Source organism: Triticum urartu, chromosome 6, assembly GCF_003073215.2.
Source record: "Triticum urartu cultivar G1812 chromosome 6, Tu2.1, whole genome shotgun sequence".
In the NCBI taxonomy this organism is placed as follows: domain Eukaryota; kingdom Viridiplantae; phylum Streptophyta; class Magnoliopsida; order Poales; family Poaceae; genus Triticum; species Triticum urartu.
The window spans coordinates 98,382,158-98,409,353 of record NC_053027.1 but is presented as its reverse complement, the minus strand read 5'-3'; the positions used below and the strand labels follow the sequence as shown (position 1 = coordinate 98,409,353).

General features: G+C 45.2%; 1 pseudogene; it reads right to left on the bottom strand.

The window, feature by feature from the left end:
- Positions 1-179: 179 nt before the first annotated feature.
- LOC125516617 lies at positions 180-27,196 on the bottom strand (annotated as a pseudogene).

Sequence of the window (27,196 nt, the reverse complement as noted above, 5' to 3'; positions counted from 1 at the left end):
TCCGTTCCATGAAAATTCGGATGTATCTAGACACTAAATACTAGCATCTAGATACATCAAAATTTTGACAAACCTCAGACATGTTCTATAGGACAGGACGAAGGGAGTATTAAATATGCTCGCTAATTTATGAAAAATATACAGTTTTTTGTGCATTTTCGGTTGTAGATCAGTCGCATCTAACGCTGCACTTCAGTTGCTTTGAGGTCAATCCTAGAAAAACAAGCTAAATGGTACTCCCTCTGTTCCTAAATATAAGTTTTTTAGAGATTTCATTATAAACTACATACGGATGTATATAGATATATTATAGAGTGTAGATTCACTCATTATGATATATATTTAGTCTTTCATTGGAATATCTAAAAAGACTTATATTTCGGAACCGAGGGAGTACTAATTTTACAAACTGGTACGGTAATGTGTGGATACTGGATAGTCTTCATCCTCGCTCCACCACTACACGGCTGTACTGCTTCGTGTGAAGCCATCAAAAGTGGAATTTGGGAACAGTTGAAACTGGTCCAGTAAGAAATTCGGGGACAACACACGGAGGCATCCATTGCTCCATTATTAGAACAAGGGCGAAGCTTTATGAAGTTTAAACTAACATTTACAATGCTCTTATCGTTATTTATGCATCAATCTAATCTAAACAAGATGACGAATCAATAAAAGTTTACTACTCCAGAGATGGTGATAGGAGAGTCGATCAACACCCGCTTTGCTTCTCCTTCGGAAACCAACTGTGGCAGTGTGTTTGCTTCCTTTGGTGCAACACCTCCGACTGTCCATAGAGTACAATGTGGAAAATCATTTTTAGAGACAATAGCCTCACCATTTACCATTCCAAGATGTGCTCCGAGCGCAGCCATCTTGTCGTTGTAGAAGAATGCATTAAACGATACGTGGACTTTCTGGTTCAGGTAGACGCTGTAACTTGCAACTGCAGCTACACCATGGGCTCTTTTGTGGGCGAGGGTGACATGCACGTTCATCAGGTTATCCTCTAATTTTATGCCGTTAAGAAAATTGTTGACATCAGTGTCGTTCTCCGCAACCTGCTCAGTTGTGCAATATGCACGATGTGATTAAAGTTACAGCAACGCTTCATATAATGAAATAACCTAGAAGCAGCGGTCACATAGAACAAGTCTATGCCTAAGGATCACATGAGCTGTGCAAAGAATCTTGCTTTGGAGACTAAACTTAGCATACAATTCTTACTGATGGACAAGGCCCAATATATCTGCCTGGGATAATGTCACAGCAGCGAAAATGATATTGCCGAACCTCCGCTTCGCAGTATCAGGTGTTTTGGTATCACCTTTTGCCACAGCCTTTAACTGTTCCACTACTTCTTTCACAGCAACCTCAAAGGGAACCTAAACAAAATAAACATTATAACATAAAAAATCAAATACTTTTGTCCTCATGGAACAAAAGCATCATCTTAATGTGCACCGAAATTGTAACTCAAAGCCTTTTATGGTTTCAGACTTTTAGTAGGCAGTGCATGCTAGCCAATAACTCCCTGATTAAAGTACATCACATAGCAATGTAAAGTCATCTCTACTGCTATTGCCAAATCAAAGATAAGTGTTAAGATTAAGAGTGGGTCCCATTTCAAATTGTGACTGTAAAGAGAGTAATGAGGGTATTACCCCAATGGATGAGGTTGGTAGTGAAATGTGTCAACGTAGGACCCCCAAAGTGAAGAGGTAATTCAATTAATGATGTGCGAAAAAAGGTAGGTATATACTTATATTGTATATATTTCACACTAAGTTAAGGGTTTGTGTGTCTTCTCTTGTAAGCCTTCTGCACTACATTGCCTACTTTGGCTTAAATAAACATAGCACGCCAGTTCATAAAGTTAAACAGTGGCAACAGGGTAAAGTGAGTTTGGAAGGCTCATCTACCACAAACTTCTTTGTCTTGAGCTAAGCTTAGAAATTTCTCTTTTATTATTAGTTTGTGACAAAACGACATGGGGTAGTGCAAAACCACAACCACCTATCCTTACTGACTATTTGATACTTTATTGTTCTAATTGTCCACACGTTAAATTTTCTCAATCAACCAAGAGTTAAGGATACATATTTTCAACAAATAATAGATGTGATATGTTTACCTGAATGGATTTAAGATAATCAGCATTCCCGAACAAGATCTCACGCAACCTCTTCTCCCACTGTGACTGTGCCCAACCTTCTAATAGCTCCGCTCTGTTTTGACATTATTAGTCAAATCAGCCAGTATATCATGATTTTGACTATTCGTGGTACTTACTTTTTTGGTGAACATTATCAGATAACACATCATTAACTTGGTACTCTTGGGTTTTAAGGGGGGGGTAACAGTTACATACCTTCCATGAATGAATAAGCTAAGCACCTCATCTAAGATAGTTTTAACATCACCAGGCAATGGAGATCTGGAACAAAAGCCAAGTAAGAGTTCAGTAGATACATGTTTTTTTACCAACAAATTTTTCCACAACGCGATCTCATCAAAACATAACCAGCATTCCATAATGCCACGTCCAGATGTCCCTTTATACGTAGTCATAACATGTTAGACAATTTAAAATATATACAGCAGTCACTATCTACAAGCTTGTGTAAAGCGTAAATATTGTGTACATCATGATTGACCCGTTGGAGCACACGAAACATGAAAACAGCAAGAGCTTCCAAAGAAAATGGATTTGTATCGGTGCCTGCAGTTTGAAGAAAAATTACAAAGCAACTCAGTGATCCTATCCAAGAATATAAGCACTTCATAAATACAGATAGACAGTGAAGATGGGAATAACATTCTAGAATCTAAATAATCTCCAAGCAAGGGGTTTTGTATTGACTTAGTAAATAATCTCCAAATAATTGCTTTCCTCTTGAGTTCTTCATAAAGTGGCAAAAGAAAAATAGAGCAAAATATAATGAAGCATACGTTACCTTCAGAATCAGGAATAACAGGAGCAGCAGCTGCTTTTGTGGTCCGGCATATATCCTCAATCTAGAATAAATAGACCATCAGTTCCGTTCTTTCTAAACTGTAGCATGTGAAAGAAATAACATTGATAGGTATACTCTATCTAATTTGAAAGTAATCTTGCCTGCCGCCACACTTTCTCATTTCGTGCGTTTTTATCGGCGAGGGTTATTCTAAATGGTTCCTCTTTTCGCTTATCAGCAACCTTATGCCAGTATCTTCCTGCAAGGGCAAACAGTTTATAAAAAGGTCAAAACAGCCTCACTCTAGAAGAGTAACTCTATACAATTAATCAGTTTGGCTGAAATATAGCACCTAAAATAGCAAACAAAATTGAATAACAGGCATACAGGTATATATTTATGCAGTACTCTACCAAAGTACCAATAGAACTGATGCTATAAATATATACTGCTAAAAGTACTATAAAATCATATTCCCTTAGTTTTCAAGAAACTGCATCTACAGCAGGATATCGACTATAATTTATCAGTACAGCAGCCTCCTATTGAGTAGAAATGTGGTCCTATTTTGGCCCTGCAAACTTCGGATCCATTTTTAGCAGGAAGAAACCCCTACCTCACCTGTTACATAGCCTAATGGTCCAGTGTCTCTAACATGTGAGTGAGTGAGTGAAAGCTTGTTTGTCCCCGTAATTATAAAAAATGTGTTCTGTTGTCCACTAATGATGACTTCCAAATTAGGGCCTTGCAACCAAATCAGAGTACCAAAAATAACCTATGCGCTTACGGATAATATTCATAATACATAATTACCAAATTTAGAAAGCACACTAGCGACAGAAAGTCTTTTGTCACTAGCGCAATGGAATGTTATAATTCTCGAAAATAAGCTACATCAGGAAAAGCAAATTTTGCCAGTTCTTATTGTTGAACAAGGAATATCAAACATTCAAAGTTGGGAAGTATTGCTACATGCTGCCAGAATAATCAAATTTGTATTCATCATTCTCATAAGCACATGTAAATTTGTATTCTATTTGCATCAGAAAATCTAAGAACAAGTGGACCGCCTCCACCGAACCCATGTTTTGGTCCTATGAACATAGCAACCAAAGAATACTGCCAAATGTTCCGTACCTCCAATAAGCTCTCCTGTCAAACAATGAAGAGGGCGATTATCACCAAGGCCACCAGGCATTTCCAATATTTCCTTACATAGAGCAGACTTTGCACAACCAGGTATACCTGAAAGAAGAATAAACATGACGGTGAGCAAAACAATATAATGAGGACCAAGAGAACATAATGGCAATCAGAAAATCATAATACTGACAAAGGATATTTACTAGCTAGACAATTGCGGTATATTGACAATGATCTTAGAACCTGATCTGTCTGGTATACGCTTAGGCTCACAGGGTTTACAGGTTCAAGTCAAGCAACCCAAGGTGCCAGTTGGTCTGAGGCTTACAGTTAATATTGCTTAAGCAACCATCCGTTGAGAAGCTGCTTGCATGACTTAATTCTCTAGTTTATCATTGTCAGACCCGAGTGGTGCTGACAGACAAGATCTTCAGAATTGCAGCTCAACTAGCAGTTTTATTAGCAAATTCAGAGGAATGCTTCGAGTTCTTGCAAGAGCTACAATGGGTACAAAGCCGGCCAGGAACACTGGCGGCGGAAAGGGGGAAACCCTAGAAATGGTTCGATGGTCTCCTCCGACCAGGAGAGTGGGCTTTATAGCCTTACAAATTGGTAAGAAAGTGAAAATGAAAAGTAAAAGAGTATTGATCTCTTTGGAGCCTTGTCGGAAAAGGAACAGCGACGCGCATGAGCTTGTGCACAGTCCGATCGTGAATCAATGGCATCGGCTTCAACTTAACACAGCGAAGCGGTACGGATGAAGGCGGGCCGTTGGATCACGAGTAGAGGGCCACCCTTGCTTCGCACGCGATCTTCCTCATTCAAACTTAACTGAAAGTGTCTGTTTGGCAGGGCAATTCTTCAGAGATGCAACTGGGTCCTGACAATCAGGTTTATAAGCTGTAAGCTTGATAAGCTAATGTTTGAGAATTGAGAGAAGGCCAAGATACACTTAATAGGTTCACAAATATTATGAATGCTCACACAGGGTAAGAAAAATCCAGAACCAACAAATTTAGGACATATAATTAATTAAGCCTAAAGTTACCTGAAAATGATGGTCTCTAGACCTATGTTGGTAAAAATGAGATCCATGGGCACGAGCACCCAGGATATTTTTGTTTAAGGGAGAGCCCACCCGGGTGAGATACCAAAAATTCTCTCCCAATATGATTCGAACCCTGGTCCGGCAGGGATGTGCCGTTGCGACCCTACCGCGGGACTACTTCCCTTTAGAAACTCATCTGCAAGACTGGGGGGTGCCAAAGTAAGTCAAGTTCTTCATATGGCTTGCCAGTCTTGATGGATGCTGGACTGACCAGCGTGGACAGAATCGAAGGTAGCAACATGCGCCTGTTTGCTTCCTCTGCTTGGAAACTACGCCCCACCTACTGGTTGACTGTCCCAAGGTGCAGCAGACCTGGTTTGAGGTCCTATCCAGGGTGCGAGCAACCTGCCGCCCTTAGGCGCCTGGTGAAGACTTCTTCGCTTACTCTACCAATCATTGGTGGCTTTATGCCCGCAGCTACTTCTAAGCCTCTGAGGAAGGGCCTGGCATCCATTGCGATCATCCCTTGATGATGCGGAATCACAGGAACGGCTGCACCTTTAACTGTGAGCAGCCAAGCCTCAACCGCCTACTTGAGCAAATCAAGGATGAAGCTATTGCGTGGGGTCACGCAGGAGCTACAGAGTGTCTCCCCTGTACTTGGGCTGTCCACTAGCTTGGTGTTGCGTCGTAACCATCATTTTTAGGCTTCAAAATATTTCTTTCTATTTATTCAACCCATCGAGAAGCAATCTTTGCGTTTTTCAAGAAAAAATATAGCTTAAGTGTGGACTGTCCACTAGCTTGGTGTGGCACCTCAGTTTCTGGCTGAACGTCAGATTCGACGCCCACCAAAAAAGTGTTAGACAAGTTATCTTCTTTTATTTTCAGGGTTTTTTTCTGCGAGACCTGGATTAATTTAGGCATCAAATAGGTGCATTAAACAATGGCCACCTAGACCCTACTTGCAAGTTCTGAGCTCATGATCAACATTCTATCTGTACAATGATCTATAGCTATTGGGAAAATCCAAATGAATCGAATGGTCTATCATCTGAAGCAGTATAATCTTCCCCCAACCTCACACAAACAGCAAAAAATACAGCATAGTTAGGTCGATAGTTTAGACACTGCCGGGCAAGGGCGGTACAAATGATTATCAAGTTCTTTAATCTTGAGAATATTAAAAACCAGTTATTCCAATGATTTGAAACAACTCAAGATGAAGAATGCTTATGAAACATAAACCTTAGAATCTGTTAAAAGAAAATAGGATTTACCAGGAAAGAAGACAACGAGGCCCTCAGTTTTGGAAACAACGTCGAGGGACGTTGTAGGACTACAAGGTGCTGTCCCACGTTCTGGCTGAAGATCATCCTCTCCATCTCTCAAATTTTCTGCTTGAACCAAGACACCAGCCGCCCCTACCAGATCCTGGTCAGCATATTGTTCAAGGAAAGGCTCTGCCTCATCAAGATACGCTGAGGACGAGAGTGGCTTATTGCCACACTTTAATGTAATGTGGACAGCCCTGTTTTAGCAAACCAAATAAAAAATAAAATTAACATCTGTAGTTTGGCAACGCAACACTTAAAACAATTCCTCCTATGAAGAGAAAGAAGTTAGTAATATACCATTGATCCAACAGTTTGCAAAGCTCTTTCTGTTTACGTGCTGATGTTCCCCAATTCCCCATGTGCCTATTAACACATTCAGGACCACTGATATCAGAGGTAACACTGTTTGTATTTAATACAACAGCACCAACCAAAACTTAATGTAGTCACAATCGACAACTAAGCTCAAATATTTCACATGGCTGAAACCTTCAAGCATCAAATCATCATTTGATGAAGACAAATTCTTGAATAGCATAGAAGGGGACCCCAACATGGTAGCGGCCTCGCTTACAGGTATTAACATTTCCTACTAATATGCATATCAACTAAGTAGATGTCCAAAGGATGCATTAGCTATGTTTCTGGCGTTACAACAATTATGGGCAGAATAAAACTAAATCAAGACTAGTAACTACAATGCTCATCTGTTTCAGCCAACCGCAGAAGGAACTGTGGAAAGGTGAGAACGAAAATTTGAGATTTGAATGCATGACATACTTCAGGTAATAAACTCGATATTTAGATGGGCCATCATTGAAAAGGGTGGAGAGGCCATCCCGAATTAAAAAGGTCCTGATCTGTCAGGTAGCCATGTAAGAGAATTGTTAGAAGATACAGATACATATCCACCAGTTCAAACTTTTGTGATTGCAGTCCTCTCCAGCGTGCAAGAATAAAAAAGCTTCTAAAGAAAAGAAGTCCACATAGATATGCCAAGCATATAAGCATTATAATGACAGTGTCATACTTATTTTACATGTGCATCGGATGTTAAAATGAAAGCAAGCAATCCAGAGTAAACAGCATTGTACTCATACATCAAGAAGTGACCAACGAACACCTAAGCTCTAAAAGAAGCTGCAAACAATGACAATGAAGTACCTTATATTTCAGGAATTTTAGTTTGAGCATCAAACTTGAATCCTCACCAGCCAGACCATCCTGAGCTGACGAACTTGAATCCACGGCACCATCAATAATTTCCAGTGAAGTGTTACTGTCTTCGGAAAGTTCAGCGCCCTTCTTATTGTTCGCCTTGCACAGGTTTATATGAATGAAGAAACCTAACCATGAAACATTACGTCCGTCAAAAGTCACGCTGACTTATTTTATTGAAAAGAATTTTGAGTCACATCGTCCATCTTACCCCTGAGGAGTCCGTTAAGAGAGACCTGAAAGATTGGAGTATCACCAAAGAGCTAGCTATGGACAGGGGTGCGTGGAAACTTGCTATCCATGTGCCAGAGCCATGAGTTGGTTGCGAGATCTTATGGGTTTCACCTCTAGCCTACCCCAACTTGTTTGGGACTAAAGGCTTTGTTGTTGTTATTGTTGTTGTTGTATCGTCCATCTTACCCCTGTACAGTGGCCATAACCCTTGATTTTTCCTAAAAATATACATGACCGATTAAATCTAATAGCAAATAATAAATCAAAAAAGGTACTGCTATGAATTAAGCTACGCGAGATTGACTTTACAATCGTACCTCATCTCTTGCTGATAACGTTTAAAAATAGAATCATTGCGCACATGGATAACCATCTTGTATGAAAGAGAATCAACATTTTGGTAATTCAAGTAACATTTGAACGCTGCAGGGAAATGTCTCTGCTTCATCAAACGAAACATCTCCTGTAACAGTGCAGAAGAAATAAATTATCATGTTCTAGTTATTGGAAGCTGGCATTTGCAGTTATAAAACATCTGCCATGTAAGTATGCCTGTTATCTACAGCAATTGTAAAAAGACTTATTCTTGGAATAGAACAAATAGAAACTACTAACCTGCAATTTCTTAGTTGCATAGTCTGTAGGATGTGCTTCCAAAAAGTAAGTGACAAGTGATTTATCAGTGTTTCGAGACTGAGCATCAAGACTACTGTTTCCAAACCAATCAGAGTGGTCTGGACACATTGAAGATCTGACATTTTCAAGAACTGCTTTAATTTTCTGTTCATGTAAAAGTAATAAGAAGTTACAGCACCATAGAACCAATACAAGACTAATAAAAATCATGAAAAGGGTGAATACCACTTGACAACATTAAACGATACCTGCTTTTCATCTGACCTATTAGCGGCACATATTTCACGTAAACTTGGTCCTAAATCAGATTCAACTGCATAGGAAAGTTACTTTGTACATCAACGATAAAAACTAATGTATTTACAGCTACACAACTCAACTGCATTGAGAATTATTTACTACTCCCTTTGTCCCAAAATTTAAGGCGCCTAAAAATTAGTCAAAAGTCAAATCTTACTAACTTTGACCAGATATTTAGGAAAAAATATTTAAATCTATAATATTGAATGGACACATTAAGGAAATATACTTTATGGTGAACCTATTGACATTAAAAAAATATACTCCCGAGCGGAGGGGAGCAGCAGCCTACTGCGTGGGGCGAGCTACTGGGGGAACCCCCTGCCGCTAATGGGGCGAGCTGCTGGACGGAGGATGGAGTCACGGGAGGAAGAAGGACAGCGAAACGATCGATCGATCCGATCGTGTTTTGAATCTGAGGGGATTTTCGAAAGTTTTGAATAGCAGAGCTTTTTTTTTGTAAAAGGACATATGTGAATGGGCCACGACAACAAACTGGGGCCAGAGGGAGTAGCTCTAATTGAACAGGAAACTTATTATTGAGATGAAAACTTATTTGAGATCGTTTGCAAACAAAGAGAAACTCTCTTGTATGGCTCATCTATTTCACTCAAATAACAAGGGGATGTCATTTACTAGCTTACCTCCATGTAATGGAGCCTGTGAGAGGCTTCTCAAGACTTCTTTCATTTGATCTGAACTTTGATGACTAACAATACGGGCAACCAGACCTTCAAGTATCTCACCCTGTACCTTTAAATGATCCTTGGACCCTAAACGAAGAGAGACATGAAAAGATATTATAACAGCAGTGAGAGTGTAAGACAACTAATGGAAAATTACCGTGGGGATCTCCCCTACGGTTTGCTGGTAAAAAGAAAAGATACTGTAAGACAACAATTATTACTCAAGATAGACTTACCTGGTACAGATATATCAGCTATTTTGTCAAGGGCTTCGCAAACCAGTGTGGCAGTCCCCACTTCACACAATGCATCATAGGCAACGAAAAAAGAAGTAGCAGATTTCCTTGCAAAGATGTAAACAGAAAGAAGAAGAATATTAAGACAAGAACCAGCAGTGTACAGATGCGCACTTTTGAGGGTACCGAAACAATGGCTCCAGCAGATGAATGACATGATTGCATAGACACTAAAAATATAGCAGTTGAACAATGTCTATCAGTATGTACAGTGTAAAATAACTTAGCTACAATAGTCTATACCCCAAAAAGATGCATGCCAATGTAAAGAGTAGTTGACGGTACATTGGAGAAGAAGTTCAATAAATTTAATAGCATTGGCATAGATGAGCGTATGATTCGTGTCGAAGCAACAATCCATTGTAATAATAAACTAAAAAACTGACAAGACAGGAAACATTGAACTTGAGTTACGGAAACACCGAAAGATTTCAAACATGAGAAGAAAACTCGAAATTGGCATTTGTATCATCAGAAGGTGTTCCGTAAAATGCTCATACACAAGAATTATAATTAAATAATTTAGTCTGGATTAATGGAAACGGACACTTTTACTCTCATGATGCATCTCGTATCAAACAGCTTCATAATGGAAACTTATATCAAGCAAGGCAGTCAAATACTTTAGCAAAGGAATTTTCTTAACATAGAGTTGTCACATGGGCCACCTTGTGGAAAATAGCCAGACATTATTTGTCGATAGGCGCCATTTTCGACAAAAGGCAATCACGTCTGGAGTAGAATAGAACTTTGGTTTGCCATGACCCAACTCTGTTACAGCTGTAACCACGGCTGCATAAAGATATAAATATGCATCAAAAGAGATGTTAAAGAAATACTGCCAAGAATGCTAAAAATTCATGGACTGAAAAATGGTGCCATAATTATATGGGTAAAGAAACCTCTCCAAAACAGAAGCAAGAAAAATACCAGGATAATGATGTAGGCTGAATAACATGAGCAGAAAAAGGATTGTGCTGCTTCTTTTGTTCAGTCTTTATAACACCCCAAATAGAACCATGCTACTAAGTGAATGCAAAGAGTGAAATTTCAAGTATATCAATAGAAGCTTCTTACAGTTGTTAGTTTCCTGAATCATAAAAATGTTTCTAATCCAATGATTTTAGTTTATAAGTTATATCAGCAGTTGTGGCAATCTTATCACAAAATGATAATTTTATCTGTGTAAATGAAACCCGAATTTACCCCCAATAATATTTGACCCTTTTACTATTCTTATAAACAACACTCATCCACTATCAAGTACAGAAACAGTTATGCGTCATACATTTGAAGTTATAACTAGAAAACACTACTCCAGTAATGAATACCAATGAATAAAGCATATGGAGAGCACAATTTACATGAATCAGGGGAACTGACAATTTACACGAATCCAGGGAATGTAGATGAATCAGGGGAGGGGGAGGAGGGAGAGTACCATAATCATCCTTTGGCCTTTGCCCATGGTCTCCTAATTCAGCCGTTACAAGCTCCATTGAAATGTTTATCCGGTTTTTCTGGAAGCATATAACATGGGTAAAATCAGGAATCTTAAGAAAACTGCTGAGAAGTAGAAATGCGAACGATGAAAATCCCTAAGAATAAACTGAACATTCTTGATGAGTGTCTAATTCCAATAAACTATGTATCAAAGGAAGATTACACAGCACACCTACAATGGTGATTCCTAATGTGTTTGTTACCTAATACTCCCACCTTTTCATTTTCTAAAACGCATCTGGGTTAAGCACAGGGATTAAGGTGGCTATGATACCAAGAGAGCGATAGAGAGAAATGACCATGGTACCCATGATTTAACGGCTTGGGAATAAGAGAAATTACTTGGTGTGTGTGTATTTATCATAAATATAAACTATTTTAGTACATTAATTACTCATATGAGATCTTAAGCTACTTAGTTCGAGGCTCTGCCAAATTAAGAACTATACTGAATGAAATAGAAGCAGTGAAATATAAAATGGAAAATAATATTCTCTTTAGGTGAAGGTTCTGTATCATTACTATATGTTTATATCGACTACCAAATACCAAAAGATCCCGATACAAGAAACACAAAAATATGAAAATACGGAAGTCCAAAGGCATGTATCTCTTGAGGAAAGTTGCCCTGGGCATGGAATACCTGGAGATAATCATTAAATTCTGCTTGTATTTGAGGAGCTTCCTTTCCCCAAGCTTCATGAAACATACGGTCCAGGACAAAAACGCCCACAGCAGTGTAGCTATAAGCAGGAATTACACTTCAGTTAAATAACTCAACAAACATCAAGACAAACTAGCAGAACCTACATATTTCCAAAGCTATTCTTGGAATATGCTCCATGGTGACCAGCATACATGAATAGAGATCCTGAATGCTTCAGCGTAACCTGAACAAAAGCTTATCTTTGTAGGGTAAACACGTTTTAACCATCATTATAGTCCGGCGGATTGTCTATGGTCCGGTGGATCACCGCCGTTCCCCGACCTTCCTTGCGGAGCTCCACCAAAAGATCTCCGCCTCCCTCCTCCCAGTAGTTGTGGGCGGAGATTTTAACCTCATCCATTCTCCGGACGAGAAGAATAATGATAGGATTAACCTCCCCCGGATGCAGTTGTTCAACGACTGGATCGCGGAGCTCGGCCTCCGGGAGATCGAGCGGACGGGGGCGCGATTCACCTGGACTAACCGCCAGGCCGACCCGACGCGATCCGTCTTGGATCGTGTCCTAGTTTCCCGGAGTGGGAATTGAGGTGCCCCCTGACCTCGCTCCAGGCGATTACCCGGATTCGGTCTGACCACGTCCCTCTCCTCCTATCCTCTGCGGACGAGCGCCCCCCCCCTCCCGCCGCGGTTTAGGTTTGAGTCCTTTTGGCTCAACCAGGCCGGCTTTCGAGATGCGGTCTCTGCTCGTTGGACTCTTGCTCGCGCCTCTCCCCATTGCTCCATGTCCGCCGTTGACTCGTGGCACTTCTGCGCCAAGCTTGCCCGCCAATTCATGAAGGGCTGGGGCGCTAATCTTGGCCGTGACCTCCGCGAGCGTAAAAGATCTCTCTTGTTGGCTATTCAGGCTCTGGACGCCCGGGCCGACTCCTCCGGGCTCTCCCCAGATGAGTGGATGCTGAGATATGATCTTGAGGATCAACTCTCCTCCATCTACACAGATGAGGAGGCATACTGGAGGTTGCGTGGTACCCAAAGATGGGTGCTCCGCGGCGATGCGAACACTGCATATTTCCAGGCGGTTGCGAATGGCTGACGCCGGAGAAATTCCATCCACTGCTTGTGGGAGGATGGCGCCCCCCTTGTCCGCCCCGCGGCCATTCGGGCTCATGTAGACGGCTTCTACAAAGCCCTCTTTACCCCCACCCCTCGGGGTGGGGCTAGTCTCGCCCCCGACACTTGGACGGGTGGAGTTGGTTTCCGATGAGGCCAACGCGGCCCTTGTTGCCCCCTTCGCCGAAGAAGAGGTACCCGCGGCCATTAAAGGAATGAACCCCTCCTCGGCCCCGGGTCCGGATGGCTTGCCCGTTACGTTCTTTAAAACGTTCTGGCAGACAGTCAAACGAGGTCATGGCCCTCTTCGAGGAGTTCTATTCGGGCTCTATGGACCTTGGACGCCTCAATTATGGGATCATTACCCTCATCCCAAAGGTTCCGGGCGCCTCTGATATTCGCCAGTTCCGTCCCATCACCGTGATTAACGTGATATTCCGGATCCTGGCCAAAGGGTACGCCAATAGGGTGACCCTGCTCGCTAACTCGATCACTCACCCGAACCAATCGGCCTTCATCCAAGGCCGGTTTATTTTAGATGGCGTGTTGGTCTTCCATGAAGTCCTTCACGAAGTTCGGGTGAAACAACATCGCGCTGTCTTCCTGAAGCTGGACTTTCATAAAGCTTATGATACTGTGCACTGGCCTTTCCTTCGGAAGTGCTGCTGCGTAAGGGCTTGACGACGCTGGGTGACTCGCGTGATGCAATTAGTCTCCTGTGGCGGACCGCCGGAACATCAACTGGCGAGATTGGGCCATACTTCCCCACTCTCTGTGGGGTGCGTCAGGGGACCCGTTCTCGCCGTTCCTGTTCAACATGGTGGTCGATGCTCTGGCAGCCATCCTGCATAAGCCAAGGATGGGCCGCAATTACGGCTTGTCCCCCACCTAGTCGGAGGGGGAGGGGTCTCCCTCCTTCAATATGCGGATGACACCATATAATGGTTGAAGGTCACTCAGGACTGCTAACCTGAAGTTCCTCCTCCTGTGCTTCGAGCAGATGTCGGGCCTAACGATCAACTTCGATAAGAGCAAAGTGATGGTTCTTGGTTACCCTCCGGTGGAAGCTCAGGCTATCGCTGACCGACTTAACTGTCGGCTGGGTTCTTTTCCCACGACCTACCTGGGGATCCCCATTAGTGATTCGCGCCTCACCGTGGCGGACCTCTGCCCCACGGTGACCCGTATGCAACATCGCGTCGAGCCTTGGAAAGGGCGCTGGCTATCGAAGGCTGGCTGTGTGATCTCTTATCAACTCTTCTCGCCTAGCCTCCTTTTGGTTCCTCATGAGCTTCTATAGCCTCCATGAAAGCTGCACACAGGAATTGCCAAGTACCAATCCAGATTCTACTGGGCTGGCGAGGATAAGCAGAAGTACCATATGGTCAGCTGGCCGACATATGTAAACCCAAGGACCAGGGCGGTCTGGGATTTTGTCCTCCCGACGCATGAACATTGCCCTCCTGACCCGTTGGCTCTGGCGCATTGCTAATGGTGACGGAGGGCTTTGGCTCACCATCATCCGGAACAAGTACCTCCGTGGACAGCCTCTGGCTTTCTGTCAGCGTTCGGGCGGATCCCAGTTTTGGCAGGCCATCATTCAGCTGCTCCCTGTGCTTCGCATTGGCACGTCCATCTCGGTTGGGTCTGGGTCCGCGACCCTGTTCTAGTTTGATCAGTGGATTGGCGACACCCCTCTGGCCGCCCGCTTTCCCGAGCTCTTCGCCATTGCTGTTGACCCGCGGGTCTCTGTTGAGACGGCCCTTATTAACTTAGGGCGCCTCGCGTTTCGCCGTCCTTTTGGCCCGCCCGAAGTGGCCTCCTAGGATGCCCTCCTCGAGGACATCGCCCTTCTCCCGATGAATGTCACCGACACCCCGAACGCCATCTCTTGGCGCCTAGAATCTTCCAGACGCTTCTCTACCAAGTCCCTATACGCGGCCATCGCGCCTTCGCCCGCCCCCGAGCCCTTCAGTTTGATCTGGGATATCCGCCTGCCACTAAAGATTAGGATCTTTCTTTGGCAATGGATCCGTGGACGCCTCCCCTCCGGAGTCGAAGTCCTCAAGCGTAATGGACCTGGAGATGGGCTTTGCCCCCTGTGCGGCACGGTGGAGGATGCTAACCACATCTTCTTCGCGTGCTCCACGGCCCAGTTTCTTTGGTCTAGTTTCTGCGAGACGGTTGGTGGACAGTGGTGCAATTCCAATTTCCCCGACCTTCTCGCAGAGATCCATGCCTCCCCCCTCGCTACCGACATATCCGTTGGCTCTGCGTAGGGGTCCTCGCCTGGACGCTGTGGACTGTCCGTAATAAGCTTGTCATCCAAAAGGTCACTCTCAGACGTGCTATTGACGCCATTTTTAAAATGTGTGGGTACCTGCAGCTTTGGCGGCCGCTTAGCCGCCCTCAGGATCGGGACGTCATCAACACCCTCCTCGCCGACCTTCGATCGCTAGCCTTCCGCCTGGGCGCACCGCTTCCCCCCCCCCCCCCCCGGAGCCCGACTAGTTGCAGTCGTTTATTTCTGTTCTAGGGCTTGTTGAGTTGTGCCCTCAGCATTAACCCTTATGGATCCTGTGTTTTGTATGAACTTGGTGTGTGTGTGTGTGTGTTTGAACCTCTGTGGATTGTTGGCTTGGGCATGTGCTTTATAATATAAAGCGGGGCAAAAGCCTTTTTCGGTGAATGTATTGCTTTAAGCAGGGGAACCTTCTACGGGAGATAGGCGACTAGGGTTTCCCCTTCCCCTCCTCCCACCGCCGCTGGCCCTCCCGCCGCCGCAGGCCGCCGGCCCTGCGCCCCACCCCCGTCCCCTTCCTCCCTCCCCTCTCCCCCGTCCAGACCCGCCTCGCGCCGCCTCCCCGGGAGGTGGCCGGGGCGGAGCTCGTGCCCCTCCTCCGCGGGCCTCCCCTTCCCCCTTTTCCGCTCGCCGCCGCCGGCGGTCGCCCCCGGCGCTGGCCCGGGTGGCTCCGGCGGTGGCGGGCCTTCCCTTCCCTGCGCGCGCGTGCTCCCTTCCCGGGGCAGGGAGGCGGCGGCGGTGCAGCTCGGCGTGGCTGCGGTCCGGCTGCCCTGCGGCGGCGGCCGGCGGCAGGCGTGGTGTCAGCGTCGCTCCTTGGCGGCGGGGCGGCATGGTGGTGCTGGGTGGCCGTCGTCACGACCCCGGCCCAGATCTGGGCCCGGCGGGCCCCATCTGGGTCCTAGCGGGCCGGCCCCACGGCATGGCTTCGTCGTCTATGTGGTGAGGAGGAGGGGCGGCTCGGATGGGGGGACGGCGATGCCGTTGGCGAGCCGGCTACAGCGCGATGGCGGAAGCTGTCCGGGAATGGTGTTCCCGGTCGGGCCTGTGGGCACACGGGCCTGGTAGGCTCCTGCTTGTGTGTCCAGTCGGTTACCGTTGTTGACGGTGGAGGTTGTGCCCTCCCGCGTGCCGACGGTGCTGCGGCCCCTAGTCCCGGCTCCTATCCCTTGTCGTGCAGACCTCACCTCGTGGTGCCGTGGTGAGACGGCGTGGAGGCTTCTTGACCATGGTGGCGCAAGATGGTGGTCCGTTTGGTGGCAGGCTCTGGAGCACCCGAGGTGAAGGTTGGGATCGGGGGAAACCCCTGTCGGCCTGTCCGACACCGACGCGGCGACGACGGTGGGTGTCGCCGGACCTTCCTGGAGGGCGTCGGGGGCGACCCTTCCTCTCGCCTCATCGGGTACCGGGGGAAACCCTTGGCAGCAGCGTCGTCTTCGTCGCGGTCCTTCTTGGAGGTGCTGATTGGTACCGGTGCTTCAGAGCCTTGGAGCTTGGTGGGAGATCCTCGGTGGGCGCAGTGGTCGTGAAGCTTCTTCGTTTCCATCGATCCGCCGTTGTCGGCATTCTTTTCTTTTCTTTTGTTGTTTCTCTTTCGTTTCTTTTGGGTGTGATTGTGCTGCTTCCGCCCCAGTGTTGGAAATATGCCCTAGAGGCAATAATAAATTAGTTACTATTATTATATTTCATTGTTCATGATAATCATTTATTATCCATGCTAGAATTGTATTGATAGGAAACTCAGATACATGTGTGGATACATAGACAACACCATGTCCCTAGTAAGCCTCTAGTTGACTAGCTCGTTGATCAATAGATGGTTACGGTTTCCTGACCATGGACATTGGATGTCGTTGATAACGGGATCACATCATTAGGAGAATGATGTGATGGACAAGACCCAATCCTAAGCCTAGCACAAAGATCGTGTAGTTCGTATGCTAAAGCTTTTCTAATGTCAAGTATCATTTCCTTAGACCATGAGATTGTGCAACTCCCGGATACCATAGGAGTGCTTTGGGTGTGACAAACGTCACAACGTAACTGGGTGGCTATAAAGGTACACTACAGGTATCTCCGAAAGTGTCTGTTGGGTTGGCACGAATCGAGACTGGGATTTGTCACTCCGTGTAAACGGAGAGGTATCTCTGGGCCCACTCGGTAGGACATCATCACAATGTGCACAATGTGATCAAGGAGTTGATCACGGGATGATGTGTTACGGAACGAGTAAAGAGACTTGCCGGTGACGAGATTGAACAAGGTATCGGGATACCGACGATCGAATCTCGGGCAAGTACAATACCGCTGGACAAAGGGAATTGTATACGGGATTGATTGAATCCTCGACATCGTGGTTCATCCGATGAGATCATCGTGGAACATGTGGGAGCCAACATGGGTATCCAGATCCCGCTATTGGTTATTGGCCGGAGAGTTTTCTCGGCCATGTCTGCATGACTCCCGAACCCGTAGGGTCTACACACTTAAGGTTCGATGACGCTAGGGTTATAGGGAAAGTATGTACGCGGTTACCGAATATTGTTCGGAGTCTCGGATGAGATCCCGGACGTCACGAGGAGTTCCGGAATGGTCCGGAGGTAAAGATTGATATATAGGAAGTATGGTTTTGGCCACCGGAAGTGTTCCGGGCATCACCGGTAGTGTACCGGCACCACCGGAGGGGTCCGGGGGTCCACCGGGAGGGGCCACGGGCCCTGGAGGCATACATGGGCCAATAGTGGGAAGGGACCAGCCCCTAGGTGGGCTGGGGCGCCTCCCACCAAGGCCCAAGGCGCCTCTTAGAGGGGAGGGGGCAAACCCTAGGGCAGATGGGACTTAAGGCCCACCCTAGGTGCGCCCTCCCTCTCTCCTCCCTTGGCCGCAACCCTAGATGGGTTTTGGGGCAGCCGCCACCCCTAGGGAGGGAACCCTAGATGGGGGCGCAGCCCCTCCCCTTCCCCTATATATACTTGAGGTATTGGGGGCTGCAACATACGCGAGATCATCTCCCTCTTGGCGCAGCCCTACCTCTCTCCCTCCTCGTCTCTCGTAGTGCTTGGCGAAGCCCTGCTGGAGTCCCGCGCTCCTCCACCACCACCACGTCGTCGTGCTGCTGCTGGATGGAGTCTTCCCCAACTTCTCCTTCTCCCCTTGCTGGATCAAGGCGTAGGAGACGTCACCGGGCTGTACGTGTGTTGAACACGGAGGTGCCGTCCGTTCGGCACTAGGATCATCGCTGATTTGAATCACGACGAGTACGACTCCATCAACCCCGTTCACTTGAACGCTTCCGCTTAGCGATCTACAAGGGTATGTAGATGCACTCTCCTTCCCCTCGTTGCTAGATTACTCCATAGATTGATCTTGGTGATGCGTAGAAAATTTTGAATTTCTGCTACGTTCCCCAACAGTGGCATCATGAGCTAGGTCTATGCGTAGTTTCTATGCACGAGTAGAACACAAGTTGTTGTGGGCGTCGATTTTGTCAATTTACTTGCCGTTACTAGTCTTATCTTGATTCGGCGGCATCATGGGATGAAGCGGCCCGAACCGACCTTACACGTACTCTTACGTGAGACTGGTTCCACCGACTGACATGCACTAGTTGCATAAGGTGGCTAGCGGGTGTCTGTCTCTCCCACTTTAGTCGGATCGGATTCGATGAGAAGGGTCCTTATGAAGGGTAAATAGAAATTGGCATATCACGTTGTGGTTTTCACGTAGGTAAGAAACGTTCTTGCTAGAAACCTATAGCAGCCACGTAAAAACTTGCAACAACAATTAGAAGACGTCTAACTTGTTTTTGCAGCATATGCCTTGTAATGTGATATGGCCAAAAGGATGTGATGAATGATATATGTGATGTATGAGATTGATCATGTTCTTGTAGTAGGAATCACGACTTGCATGTCGATGAGTATGACAACCGGCAGGAGCCATAGGAGTTGTCTTAATTTATTTATGACCTGCGTGTCAACATAAACGTCATGTAATTACTTTACTTTATTGCTAAAGTGTTAGCCATAGTAGTAGAAGTAATGGATGACGAGACAACTTCAAGAAGACACGATGATGGAGATCATGATGATGGAGATCATGGTGTCATGCCGGTGACAACGATGATCATGGAGCCCCAAAGATGGAGATCAAAAGGAGCAAAATGATATTGGCCATATCATGTCACTATTTGATTGCATGTGATGTTTATCATGTTTTACATCTTATTTGCTTAAGAACGACGGTAGCTTAAATAAGATGATCCCTCACTAAAATTTCAAAAAAGGTGTTCCCCCTAACTGTGCACCGTTGCGAAGGTTCGTTGTTTCGAAGCACCACGTGATGATCGGGTGTGATAGATTCTAACGTTCGAATACAACGGGTGTAAGCCAGATTTACACAGCAAAAACACTTAGGTTGACTTGATGAGCCTAGCATGTACAGACATGGCCTCGGAACGCGGAAGACCGAAAGGTCGAGCATGAGTCGTATAGAAGATACGATCAACATGTAGATGTTCACCGATGATGACTAGTCCGTCTCACGTGATGATCGGACACGGCCTAGTTGACTCGGATCATATTTCACTTAGATGACTAGAGGGATGTCTATCTGAGTGGGAGTTCATTAAATAATTTGATTAGATGAACTCAATTATCATGAACATAGTCTAAATTGTCTTTGCAAATATGTTGTAGATAAATAGCTCACGTTGTAGCTCCCTGTTTCAATACGTTCCTAGAGAAAGATTAAGTTGAAAGATATTGTAAGCAATGATGCGGACTAGGTCCATAGTCCGAGGAGTGTCCTCACTGCTACACAGAAGGCTTACGTCTTTGATGCACCGCTCGATGTGCAAACCCCTACAACATCGTCTGTGGATGTTGTGAACACCTGACAGACACATCCTGATGACTACTTGATAGTTTAGTGCACCATACTTTACGGCTTAGAATCGGGATTCCAATGACGTTTTGAACGCCATAGAACATATGAGATGTTCCAAGAGCTGAAATTGGGATTTCAGGCTCATGCCCGTGTTGAGAGGTGTGAGACCTCTGACAAGTTCTTTTGCCAACAAGATGGAGGAGAATAGCTCAGCTAGTGAGCATGTGCTCAGAATGTCTGGGTGCTACAATCACTTAAATCAAGTGGGAGTTAAACTTCCAGATAAGATAGTGATTGATAGAGTTCTCTAGCCACTATCACTAAGCTACTAGATCTTCGTGATGAACTATGACATGCAAGGGATGGAGTTGATCCCGGAGCTGTTCGCGGTGCTTAAGACCGCAAAAGGTAGAAATCAAGAAGGAGCATCAAGTGTTGATGGTTTAACAAGACCACTGGTTTCAAGAAGGGCAAGGGCTAGAAGGGAAACTTCATGGATGGCAAATCAGTTGCCGCTCCAGTGAAGGAACCCAAGGTTGAACCCAAACCCGAGACTAAGTGCTTCTATTGTAAGGGGAACGGTCACTGGTAGCGGAATTACCCCAAATGCATGGTAGATAAGAAGGCTGGCAACTTCAACAAAGTATATACGTGTTATTAATGTGTACCTCACTAGTACTCCTGGTAGCACCTGGGTATTGGATACTGGTTCAGTTTCTATTATTGGTGACTTGAAGCAAAAGCTACGGACTAAACGGAGACTGGCTAAGGGCGAGGTGACTATGTGTGTTGGAAGTGTTTCCAAAGTTGATGAGATCACCATCGCACGCTCCATCTACCTTCGGGATTAGTATTGAACCGAGATAAATGTTATCAGGTGTCTATGTTGAGCATGAATATGATTAGATCATGTTCATTGCAATACGGTCATTCATTTAAGTTAGAGAATAATGGTTATTCTGTTTACATGAATGATACCTTTCATGGTCATGCACCCTATGTGAATGGTTCATTGAATCTCGGTCGTGGTAATACACATGTTCACGCCAAAAGATGTAGAGTTAATAATGATAGTACCACTTTCTCGTGGCACCGCCGCTTAGGTCATATTGGCGTAAGATGCATGAAGAAACTCCATGTCGATGGATGTTTGGAGTCACTTGATTTTGAATCGCTTGACACATGCGAGCCATGCCTCATGGGCAGGATGACCAAGACCCCGCTTTCAGGTACAATGAAACGGGCAAGTGACTTGTTGGAAATCATACATGCTGATGCGTGTGATCCAATGAGAATTGAAGCGTGCGGTGGATATCGCTATTTTCTCATCTTCACTGACGATTTGAGTAGATATAGGTATATTTGCTTAATGAAGCACAAGTATGAAATGTTTGAAAAGTTCAAGCGGTTTCAGAGTGAAGTTAAGAACCATCGTAACAATAAGATCAAATTCCTACGATCTGATCGATGAGAATTTCTGAATTATGAGTTTGACAATCACTTAAGACATTGTGGAATTGTTTCACAGTTGAAGCCGCCTGGAACACCACAGGGTAATGGTGTGTCCGGACGTCGTAATCGAACCTTATGAGATATGGTGCGATCTATGATGTCTCTTACCGATCTACCGTTTTCATTTTGAGGATATACGTTAGAGACAGCTGCACTCACTTTAGATAGGACACCATATAAGTCCGTTGAGACGACGTCGTATGAACATTGGTTTGGCAAGAAACCAAAGTTGTCGTTTCTTAATGTGTGGGGCTGCGATGCTTAAGGCTTCAGCCGGAGAAGCTTGAACCCAAAGCGGACGAACACATCTTCATAGGATACCCAAAGGTGACAGATGAGTATACCTTCTATCTCAGATCTGAGGGCAAATTGTTTGTCGCTGAGAACGGGTCCTTTCTCGAGAAGGAGTTTCTCTCGAAAGAATTGAGTGGGAGGAAGATAGAACTTGATGAGGTTGTCGAACCTTTACTTCAACCAGAGAGTGATGCAACACAGAAAGATGTTTTCTGTGGCGCCTACGTCTGTTGAATAGGAAGTTAATGATAGTGATCATGAAGCTTCGGATCAAGTTGCTATCGAACCTCGTAGGTCGACAAGGATATGTACTACTCCTGAGTGGTACGGTAATCCTGTCTCAGATATCATGTTGTTGGACAACAATGAACCTACGAGCTATGGAGAAGCGATGGTGGGCCCGTATTCCGACAAATGGTTAGAAGCCATGAAATCCGAGATAGGACCCATATATCAGAACAAAGTATGGACTTTGGTGGACTTGCCCGATGATCGGCAAGCCATTGAGATAAATGGATCTTTAAGAAGAAGACGGACGTGGGCGGTAATGTTACCGTCTATGAAGCTCGACTTGTGAGAAAGAGTCTTTTCACAAGTTCAAGGAGTTGACTACGATGAGAATTTCTCACCCGTAGCGATGCTTAAGTCCGTCGGAATCATGTTAGCATTAGCTGTATTTTTCGATTATGAAATCTTACAGATGGATGTCAAAACAAGTTTTCTTACCAGTTTTCGTAAGAAAAGTTGTATGTGATACAATAAAAGGTTTTGTCGATCCTAAGGATGCTAAAAGGTATGCTGGCTCCAGCAATCCTTCTATGGACTAGAGCAAGCATCTTGGAATCGGAATATATGCTTTGATAGAGTGATCAAAGCTTTTAGGTTTATACAATGTTTGCTAGAAACTTGTATTTACAAGAAAGTGGGTGGGAGCACTACAACATTTCTGATAAGTATATGTGGATGACATATTGTTGATCCGAAATAATGTAGAATTTCTGGAAAGCATAAACGGTTGTTTGAAGAGTGTTTTTCAAAGGAAGATCTGGATAAATCTGCTTACATATTTGGCATCAAGATCTATAGAGATATATCAAGACGCCTGATGATACTTTCAAAGAACGCACACCTTGATATGTTTTTAAAGGAGTTCAAAATAGATCAATCAAAGAAGGGGTTCTTACCTGAGTTGTAAGGTGTGAAGTTGAGTAAGACTCAAAGATTGACCACGACAGAAGAAAGAGGAAGGACGAAGGTCGTCCCCTATGCTTTTGTCATAGGCTCTATACGGTATGCCATGCTGAAGTACCACACCTGATGTGTGCCTTGCCACATGTCTGGCAAGAGGGTACAAAGGTGATCTAGGAGAGGATCACCAGATAGCGGTCGAAATTATCCTTAGAGGAATAAGGAAATGTTTCTCGGTTATGGAGATGATAAAGAGTTCGACGTAAAGAGTTACGTCGATGCAAGCTTAACACCTATCCAGATAGCTCTGAGTAGAGATACCGGATACGTATAATGGAGCAACAATTTGAAATAGCTCCAAGTGGAACGCGGTAGCAGCATCTATGATATAAAGTTTTGCGAAATACATAGGGATCTGAATATGGCAAGACCCGTTGACTACAACCTCTCTCACAAGCATAACATGATCAAACCCAAAACTCTTTGAGTGTTTATCACATAGTGATGTGAACTAGATCATTGAGTCTAGTAGACTCTTGGATGTTGGTCACATGGCGATGTGACCTGTGAGTGTTAATCACATGGCGATGTGAACTAGATTATTGACTCTAGTGCAAGTGGGAGACTGTTGGAAATATGACCTAGAGGCAATAATAAATTAGTTATTATTATTATATTTCATTATTCATGATAATCGTTTATTATCCATGCTAGAATTGTATTGATAGGAAACTCAGATACATGTGTGGATACATAGACAACACCATGTCCCTAGTAAGCCTCTAGTTGACTAGCTCGTTGATCAATAGATGGTTACGGTTTCCTGACCATGGACATTGGATGTTGTTGATAACGGGATCACATCATTAGGAGAATGATGTGATGGACAAGACCCAATCCTAAGCCTAGCACAAAGATCGTGTAGTTCGTATGCTAAAGCTTTTCTAATGTCAAGTATCATTTCCTTAGACCATGAGATTGTGCAACTCCCGGATACCGTAGGAGTGCTTTGGGTGTGACAAACGTCACAACGTAACTGGGTGGCTATAAAGGTACACTACAGGTATCTCCGAAAGTGTCTGTTGGGTTAGCACGAATCGAGACTGGGATTTGTCACTCCGTGTAAACGGAGAGGTATCTCTGGGCCCACTCGGTAGGACATCATCACAATGTGCACAATGTGATCAAGGAGTTGATCACGGGATGATGTGTTACGGAACGAGTAAAGAGACTTGCCGGTGACGAGATTGAACAAGGTATCGGGATACCGACGATTGAATCTCGGGCAAGTACAATACCGCTGGACAAAGGGAATTGTATACGGGATTGATTGAATCCTCGACATCGTGGTTCATCCGATGAGATCATCGTGGAACATGTGGGAGCCAACATGGGTATCCAGATCCCGTTGTTGGTTATTGGCCGGAAAGTTTTCTCAGCCATGTCTGCATGACTCCCGAACCCGTAGGGTCTACACACTTAAGGTTCGATGACGCTAGGGTTATAGGGAAAGTATGTACGTGGTTACCGAATGTTGTTCGGAGTCCCGGATGAGATCCCGGACGTCACGAGGAGTTCCGGAATGGTCCGGAGGTAAAGATTGATATATAGAAAGTATGCTTTTGGCCACCGGAAGTGTTCCGGGCATCACCGGTAGTGTACCGGGACCACCGGAGGGGTCCGGGGGTCCACCGGGAGGGGCCACGGGCCCTGGAGGCATACATGGGCCAATAGTGGGAAGGGACCAGCCCCTAGGTGGGCTCCCAAGGCGCCTCCTAGAGGGGAGGGGGGCAAACCCTAGGGCAAAGGCCCACCCTAGGTGCGCCCCTCCTCTCTCCCCCCTTGGCCGCAACCCTAGATGGGTTTTGGGGCAGCCGCCACCCCTAGGGAGGGAACCCTAGATGGGGGCGCAGCCCCTCCCCTTCCCCTATATATACTTGAGGTATTGGGGGCTGCAACATATGCGAGATCATCTCCCTCTTGGCGCAGCCCTACCTCTCTCCCTCCTCGTCTCTCGTAGTGCTTGGCGAAGCCCTGCTGGAGTCCCACGCTCCTCCACCACCACCACGCCGTCGTGCTGCTGCTGGATGGAGTGTTCCCCAACCTCTCCTTCTCCCCTTGCTGGATCAAGGCGTAGGAGACGTCACCGGGCTGTACGTGTGTTGAACACGGAGGTGCCATCCGTTCGGCACTAGGATCATCGGTGATTTGAATCACGACGAGTACGACTCCATCAACCCCGTTCACTTGAACACTTCCACTTAGCGATCTACAAGGGTATGTAGATGCACTCTCTTTTCCCCTCGTTGCTAGATTACTCCATAGATTGATCTTGGTGATGCGTAGAAATTTTTGAATTTCTGCTACGTTCGCCAACACCCAGCACCTATCCTTAAATGTATCGGTTGGTTGCTTTGGAATACAAAGCGGGGGAGACCCTTTTTCTTATTTAACCATCATTATAAGTAGTTAGCTAAAATAAAATCAGTAAATAATCAAAAGGCAATAAAAAAAGATAATCCCTCCGTTTTATTTACTTCACATTCTGGGTTTAGTCAAAGTCAAACTTTGTCAAGTTTAACCAAGAATGTAAGAAAAATAATCAACATTTATAATAACAAATGTAGAAAATATACTTTATGAAGATTATAATACAATAGATTTTATATCGTGGATGTTGATATTTTTTCCAACATATTTGGTCAAAGCTTACAAATTTTGACTTTGACTAAACAACCCAGAACGCAAAGTAATTGTGAATGGAGAGAGTATCAAATATACCTCCATGGTAGCAAAGCCACGCGACACCATCTCAATCATCTGTTTTCTTGTCTGCCATCACAAAAATGGGGGTAAGGTTCCCACTAAAAGTTTTGAATTGCAACTCCATTCGGTAAATGTGAGTAAGAACCCCCCCCCCCCCCCCATAGTACTATAGCCAATTCATTAAATATTTCTACAATAAGAATATAAGATAAGATAAAACTGAATGTGGTTACATTAACCAACAACATTGAGGCCACGCAGATTGCAGACAGCATGTTCAAGAGTTCATCAACAGCTAAAAAGTAGAGCGCACAGTGCGTAGCAGCTAATTTCATTAGAATTACTCAAAGGGAAAAAAAATCTCATCAATACAATGGTAACCTACACCAATTAAGCAATGGATGGTTTAGAAACTAAGCCTGGATTTAGCCATGTGGTGTACTATGATAGTCTAGCTAATCTACCTTGCCAAACAGAGTAGAACAATGTAGGGTAGTTGACTTTTGATACATTCTTTTTTCACAACTTTGAAAATAAGCATAGCAACGTGGCCCCAGCAAATTAAGGTAATCAAAATATTGAAACAGCAAACACAACTCACAATATGGTAACTTCCACATGTATTGTCTGATCAGAATCACTAAAATATAATCATGGGGGAAAACTGCCGATAGTTGCTCAGGAAACACTTGGCATTGTTTATCACAAGGTCAAGGTGATGGAAGCAAGGAGCAATTCACGCACCTCTTGATCGGACTTGTCGTTCTCGAATTTGGGGTAGAAAGCGGCCCTGATGCGCGCCTCCGCGAACGTGTTGTTGTCCATGGCGAAGTAAGTGCCCCCCGCGAACAACCTCGACGCGCCACCCTGCTCATCCGCCACCTCCGAGGACCGGAGGGCGGCGCCTGGCTTGCAGCAGGTGGTGGAGGTCGAGGGAGGCGGCGACCGCTCGCAGGAGGCGGAGCCCGCCGTGGGGCAGACGGGGGCGTGCAGCTGCATGAGGATGAGGTCGGGAGAGGCGGCGGCCGCGCGCAGGGGGGCTGCGGAGCTGGACGCAGCGCGCGAATCTCGCCTTGGTGCGACGGCGGCGCGGTTTCTTGTAACACCCTACACAC